The following is a 7804-nucleotide window of genomic DNA, read 5'->3' as shown; positions in this document are numbered from 1 at the left end:
AAAGAATAAAAGTTAATGCTTTTATTAGGGTTAGAGTAGAAGTAGGGTCAGACTCACATGGAGAATAAAAGTATTTGTTGGGATTGGGCAACAGTCACAACACAGAACATCTCAGTGGCTGAACACAGTTAGGAGCTATTTCTCAGGGTCGCTAGCAGTAAAGAACCTGCCTGCCACTGGGTCGGGAAGATCCCCTGGAAAAGGAAATGGCAACCCACTCCAGTATTCTTGCCTGGAGAATCCCATGGACAGAGGAGCCTGGTGGGCTACAGTCCATGGGGTCACAAAGACTTGCACACAACTGAAAGTGCGATGTCGCAGTAAAATGTGAGTTGAGGGTCAGGGGGCATACACCACAAAGTCTTTTGGGGACCAAAACTCCTTCCATCTGGTGGTTCCCAATCCATCAGGAGGCCTCTGCTGGATGGAAAGGAAAGAGAGATAGACCCACATTAAGAGTGATTTAAAAATATACAAACCATTCTGTGCAGTGATGGACCTTGGGCTGATTCTGCCCTGAAGGACATAGTTCCCTCTCTCATGGATTCGACCATCTATCTCTGAGATTCCTTCTGAAGATGAAACAAACTTCTCTCTGATAAACCTTATTTTTCTCCATCCAGGTGGCGTAGCAACCACTCTATAAGGTCACACACTCTCACATGATCACCATTTTCATACTTAGAACAGTTGTCAGGTTCAGCGTTTTTGTTTTTATATGTAACATTACACACAATTCTTTTGTGGACAGTTCTCAGTTGAGATGGCGTATTATGTCCTGGAGAGTGGCTGTTACAAAGGACCACAAACTGAGTGACTTAAAAGAAAATTATTCTCAGAGTTCTGGAGGCCAGGAGTCCAAAATCAGAGCATCGGCAGCATTGATTCCCTCTGGGGGGCCTGGGGGAGAGTCTGGTCCAGGCCTTTCTCCTAACCCCCAGTGACCCCAGTGGTTCTTGGTGTCCTCCACTTGTAAATGCTTGACTCCAGTCTCTGCCTCCATCTCCACGTGGCTTTTCCCTGTGTCTCGGTGGTATCACAAGGCCATCTTCCTGTTAGATCAGGGCCCACTCTGGACAGCCTCTTCTGGACTTGATGAAATCTGCAAAGACCCTATTTCTGAATAAAATCATGTCCCCAGCTACTGCGGGTTAGCAGCTCAACCTGTCTTTTTTGAAGTGTGGGGATGTGGTGAACCATTCAGCCCACAGCAAGTGGCGGCCAGCACACGGTGGTGGTCCGTCGTATCTAAGAGCTATGAACTGTTAGAATGTCAGCAGTGGTGAGGATGGGCAAGGCTACCCTGGTCTGTGTCGATATGAGAGGCCTAAAGGAGCTTCATTTTTTACCCTTCACTGTAAATTACAGAGAGAACAGTGCCATTAAAGCTGCCACCTTGGAGAGCGTAGAATTTTCCTTTTTAGAGGTTTTTTTTTTTTTTTAATGGACATGGAACAATGAACTAGAAAATGTTGCACATTCTGTCCTCTCCTTCTATTTTCAACTTACAAAATGTTGTATTCAAAATACCGGAACAGTGAGGCTTGCGGTTACTAACAAAATTAAAAATAAAAGCAGAAAGCCCCACAGCGACCACGTCACCCCAAGAGGGAGATGCAGGCTGGTGCCCTGAACAAGCAGAGGACTTTCTAGTGGATTCACAGTCCCTCCTGCAGAGGTCAGGGTGGAAAGTCACGACCAGCTGGTTGTAATTCTGTCCTATTTTGAAACAGATGACAGAGACAACTAGCCCATCTCTAGGGCTGAGATTTATTTCCCTTCCTCGGTCTAAGTTCCAGAGCCCCAGCTTGCAAAGAAGAGGGCAGAATATTTTCTTGGTGACCTCATCCCATTGCTGCCAGTGGGTGGAAAACCTACCCATATCCTAGAACTGGCCCATGGGAATGGGTCCATACCACACCATCTCGAATATTCCAGAGTAGGACTTATGTCTCTCTTCCAGAGTCTCGTGGTCCCTTTTGTCTTTGCTCACCTTCGTGCATGGGTGCTATGTTGCTTCAGTCGTGTCTGGCTCTTTGAGACCCTATGGACTGTAGCCCTCCAGGCCCCTCTGTCCATGGGACTCTCCAGGCAAGAATACTGGAGTGTGTTGCCATTTCCTCCTCCAGGAGATCTTCCTGACCCAGGGATTGAATCCGCATCTCTTACGTCTCTTTCACTTGCAGCCGGTTCTTCAGCACTAGTGCTGCCAAGCCCATTTGCTCACCTTCAGTGGCACTTAAGACAATCTTGTATTTACAAGTCACTTCTCTCCTCCTAAAGGGCAAGCTCTTTAAATCTTGGTCTTATGACTCAAGAGGAAGAAGCCAGTGGAGAGAGCGAAACTTGAGATGCTGGAGAAGAAGAAGAAGCTTAGGAATGGATCCTTCAGGAACCAGGAAGGATGGGACAGAGGGCCAAGCTGGAATGTTCTCTGTCCTGTACAGGCTCCAAGCAATAGGGAATCTCATGTCAGTTCCCCTGGAAGCCAGTTAACCCCTTTTATTGGGGTGTAACCTCAGACCTAGAATACACCCCAGATGGCTCTTGCTACAGCTTCAGCTTCCCTGGAAGCTCAGATGGTAAGGAACCAGCCTGCAATGCAGGAGACCCAGGTTTGATCCCTGGGTTGAGAAGATCCCCTGCAGAGTGGGAATGACTACCCACTCCAGTATTCTTGCCTGGAAAATTTCACAGCCAGAGCCTGAGCCAGTTAGGCTACAGTCCATGGGCTTGCAAAGAATCAGACACGACCAAGCGACTTTCACTCACTTTCACAGCTACCAGCGGGAACGATGCACTTAACTTCTCTCTGCCTTAGGTTTCTCATCTGTTTGATAGGCTAAATAATAACCCTTGTGCAATTGTTACAGGATCAAATATGATAATGGATAGAGAGCACATAGCATGTAGCCAGCCTAGTGCAGTGATTCCCAAACTTCCCAGATTCCCCCACCTGAGAATTTTGATAGTGCAGATGTGGGTTGGAACCTGAGAATCTGTGTATTTGCCAAGCACAGAAATTCTTATATCCAAGGAAATTGGGGAAATGATGCTGTTACAATACAAGAAAATCAGTAAAGAGTAGTTATTTTTACCGTACCATTTTCATCGTTGTTACCATCATCACAGGGTGATTCATTTAAACAAACAAGCTTATTATACATACAAGAAAGAATTAATAGACTCGGTCCTTAAGTTTTGGATTCAAGGATACATAAACCAGGGATTCTGATTCTGGCTCTAGCTGATAGCGTTCTGACCTTCAAAATGTTTAATCTCTACACCTCAATTTCTTCATCTGTAAACTAGATGGTTATTACTGGTTGCTGTTGTTTAGTCACTCAGTGGTGTCTGACTCTTTGTGACCCTGTGGACTGGAGCGCACCAGCCTCCTCTGTCCATGGGATTTCCCAGGCAAGAACACTGCAGTGGGTTGACATTTCCTTCTCCAGGGGATCACCCAGGGATCAAACCTGTGTCTCTTGTGTTGGCAGGCAGATTCTTTACTGCTAAGCCACCGGGGAAGCCCTCGTTACTGGTAAGGGTGTGGTAATAGTTATTGAAAATAATGGATATAAAGTAGCTGACACACAGTAGGTCCCTCCCCTGTGAAAGATTTTCTTTCTTTTAAGCAATGGCTCAAATTCTTAAAAGAAAAAAAAAACTTTTAAAAACAGTTATCTAGGGACTTCCCTGGTGGTCCAGTAGTTAAGACTTTTAGCTTCAAATGCAGGGAACATGGATTCAATCCCTGGTCGGGGAACTAGAATGCTAGAGGCCTATTGGCGAGGTCAAAAAATTAAAAAAAAAAGATTTTAAGAATTTTCAAGCAATTATCTAAACCCTTCCCCTCATTATTTAAACAGATGAAAGCAGAACTGTTTTGGTTCTCAGTTTGATGTGTATCTTTCTTCCCACCAAACTCCCCTACTAGCCCTTAAGTTACTTACTTCCATGGAGCTCTGTGCAGTGTTTGTTTTTTTTTTTTTTTAAAGACTATCTTAACAGAATTCTAACTGACCTTTAGCATTAAGATTTCTTGCTTTTCTCAAGTGTATCTTTTGGAGATGGTAAAGATGTCTTGCTGGAGAAGGCAATGGCACCCCACTCCAGTACTCTTGCCTGGAAAATCCCATGGACGGAGAAGCCTGGTGGGCTGCAGTCCATGGGGTCACTGAGGGTTGGACACGATTGGGCGACTTCACTTTCACTTTTCACTTTGGTGCATTGGAGAGGGAAATCTCACCCTACTCCAGTGTTCTTGCCTGGAGAATCCCAGGGATGGGGGAGCCTGGTGGGCTGCCGTCTATGGGGTCGCACAGAGTCGGACACGACTGAAGTGACTTAGCATAGCATAAAGATGTCTTGCACAGTATAAGCCACTTAGGCTATCTACAGTGCACTCATATGATGGGGAGTCCTGCTGGAAGCCCTGGAGGAAAAGAAAGATCATTGAGCAATTTCTAGTTTGAGAAGAATATAGTTCGCAAGAAACCCACCTTCAAGAACCCAGCCGCAGGGCAAGCCAGAAATATAAATGAGTCACCTCTCTGTGTACCCAGAAGGAAAGAGAAAAGGTGAACACCTAGCCAGTCTGTTACAGAGAGCAAGTACTTGTCCCCCAAACCTAGTGGTTCAGTCTCTCTAGGTAGCAGAGAAAAGAGGGGGTTCACAAAGGGAAAATATAGAGCAATATGTGGACAAGGACAAAGGAAACTAATTCATGAAGGTCCTGAACTGCTGGTTCCCAGTGAAGGTGGCCCATCAGTGCTCTGGAATCTGCATTAGTAGCTGTTTTCCACCTTAGAAGAAAAGCAACAGAACTGGGAGGTTGTGGTTTTCAGGCAGAAAAAGTTCTGTCTTCAACTTGCAGACCATGTCTGGTTTCTCTCCAAATCTGTATTCTCATCCTCATTTCTCCCTGTTCCTAAATCTGCCTCCTCTGTAGCACTCAGGCATAAGTTCCTGGGCAAAAAAACATGACCCGTGGCGTATTTACCATCACATTAAGAAGTACAGATTTTCAAAGTGTGATTTTTAATATTGTGATTGCTTTTCCCTGACAGAAAGTATCTTCAAGTCAGATTATTTATCGCCAGGTGATAAATAATAGTGAAAGTTAATGATACTTAACATCTCTCCTTCCTTCTTGCCAAGCCCCATTCTAGGCACCTTACCTATTAGGTCTTCTAACAACCTGTGCAACAGGTCTCATTATTCTTTTCCATATTTCACAGCCTTTGAAACCAAAACACAAGAATGTTCAGTAGCTTAGCCAAGGTCGCACCACCATGACTGGAGCCAGAATCCCAACTAAAACGAGAGCGAGTCTTAACCACGACAGTCAACAGCTTTGGGCACCAAAGGCTGAACATCCCCTAAGAGTGTTTCAGTGAGAAAGAGAGATAAGCCTGATTTTGCTCTCAATAATTGTTTTCTCTGTCAAAAATAGAACTTTGCAGTTTATTTGAACAGCAAAACATAATACTCCTGTTACCATGGCATTCCATTTTAGAAGATTTAGAGCGAGATATAAAAATACAAGTTCCTAGATACAAGTAAGCACCTTTTCCATGACAAGAAACCTTAACCCTTCCTTTCTACACTACTTGATACTAATTGAAAACAAGTAGTGTTTACTCATGTTCTCTTCAATGAGACTTTTTAATCCCAATGACCTTTAGATTTTCTTTATCGTGTAGAAACCTGCCATATTCCACTTTTGAAACTCTGAGAAAATGATTTACCTCTTCTATTCTCCTCTTCCGTCAACATCCTCTTTAACAGTGTAGTAGGCAACAGTGAATCCTCTGGAGTCAAATAGTCTTGAACGAAACAGCAAATCTATCACTTACCAGTTATGTGACCTTGGGCTAGTTATGTGACCTTGGGCTAGTTATGTGACCTCTGATTAGTTGCCTTAACTGCAAAATGGAAATAATAATAGTTACTCATGGTTTATGTCACTCCAGGTGGCACTACTGGTAAAGAATCCACCTGCCAATGAAGGAGATGTGGGTTCAGTCCTTGGGTTGGGAAGATCCCATGGAGCAGGAAATGGCTACTCACTCCAGTATTCTTGCCTGGGAAATCCCACAGACAGAGGAGCCTGGTGGGTGCCCGTCCATGGGGTCGCAGAGCTGGACACAGCCAGGTGCATACACACACACACACACACTCTCTCTCTCTCTCTGTCTCTCATGGTTTGATTGTCATAAATCACTTGGAACAAACCCCTGGTACATGCTGAGATTTCAATAAACTGTATCAGCAGCAGCAGCAGCATCCCCATCACCACCATCATCATCAGAAGACAATTTGCTTAGACTTTACCAACAGAGACTTTCATGGAGCCCTTATCTATAATTCGTTACCAGCTACCCAGAGATATGCTAGCTGAGTGGGAGGCAGTAATCACTTATAAAATAATCCTTCTTCTTGATAATTTTAAAGAAGAGAGTTTAAAAATACTGTTTAGACCAGTAAATGACCAGAATTGCCATTGTTCCCCAATCATGGTTCCAGCCTTGCATTTTTAATACTTCATTTCTCATAGTTGTTTGAATCTGTCTCCCTTCACGAGCTTCTCTGGGACTGACTGACAGCAAGGCTGATTTCAACACAGGAAGATGCTCATTAAATCGGAGAATGAGAGAGATAGAGAAAGATAAGAGTTGTCAACCTCAAATAGTGAGCGTTTTTTTTGAGCCACACAATAGAGGGGTGTTACCGTTTGTTCAGTGTAAGATCATGTCAGAGGAGTTGAACTCAGCTTCAAGGTACATACAACTCCAATCTGACCCCAGTACTTTTATTAAATGCAACATCTTAAAGAACTGCAAAAAGCCAAACCATAAATCTAAGGACTCTGTCATTTTAAATTTATGTTTGCAGCTGAAGTCAGCCACACCTCCTGGGGCTGGCCTTAAAATAATTCTTTTCTCAAAAAGTCACAGTATCCTGGCATTTAACAATAACACAAAAGAGCCCGAGCCTGGAGGAGTTGTTTGTTTTTGTAGGAGCAGAATCAACCCTCTTTTAATGAACACAAGGCTTGCCACAGGTTCAGGGGTTTTATTCGGCTGTTTTCTGAATCTCTCTCAAAGCTCAGCTTATGAAATTCTAGCGAGACCCTGCCCACCACCCTCCCCAGCCTGGACACCCCTTCAGCTTGCCGCTCACCAGCCCTGACTTCAGACAGACAGACAGACAGAGGAGCCGGGCTGACCAGAAGCGTCACTGCCTCTCACACTTGCTTTGTCCCCCGGCGCCCATGTCCTGGAAACAGCACACACGTCTCAGGCTCAGTGCCTACCTGATAGAGCTAGAATGCTGAAGTGATAACAGCTTTGAGACAGAGCAGGGTCTGAGGCCCGCCCACCCCTGTCTACTGGGGTGCAATAGACGCTTAAGCACCCCTCCACTGCCGGAAGAAGGGGGTGGGGACAGAGAGACTGATGGGCAGGTGGCTGAGCATCGCTCCAGGTGACCAGGCACTCAACCTGCATGCCAGCTTGGCACCAGACCACCATCTCTACACTCTGTCCTCCTGGTTGACCCTGAAATGCTACTTTCCCAGCCAAGAATCTCGGCATGCCAGCCAGGCAGCCAGCAAACCGATGCCAAGGCTGTCCCTGGCAAAGGACTTGACAAAGCACAAACAACACCTTTGGACTCCCACCTGCTAGGCTCGGAGATACCTGTATCTGTCCTACACCACCTATGCCCTACACCAGACATTATAGAGAACAACAGACAGGGGAGGGCTGGCCCCTTTCCGGCAGGTTCCAGTTCATGAGAC

At 45.2% G+C, this 7804-nt stretch overlaps 1 long non-coding RNA gene across 1 annotated transcript; it reads right to left on the bottom strand.

Moving 5' to 3' along the window:
• Positions 1-288: 288 nt before the first annotated feature.
• LOC120865965 lies at positions 289-7321 on the bottom strand. The gene is made up of 3 exons (XR_005721570.1): positions 7232-7321; positions 5751-5927; positions 289-420 (listed from the first exon to the last, which is right to left on the bottom strand). It is a non-coding gene; the product is annotated as an uncharacterized LOC120865965 (long non-coding RNA).
• Positions 7322-7804: the final 483 nt, after the last annotated feature.

Source organism: Oryx dammah, unplaced genomic scaffold (assembly GCF_014754425.2).
Source record: "Oryx dammah isolate SB20612 unplaced genomic scaffold, SCBI_Odam_1.1 HiC_scaffold_8, whole genome shotgun sequence".
Lineage (NCBI taxonomy): Eukaryota > Metazoa > Chordata > Mammalia > Artiodactyla > Bovidae > Oryx > Oryx dammah.
The sequence above is the reverse complement of the archived record's forward strand: the minus strand, read 5'-3'. Positions and strand labels throughout refer to the sequence as shown.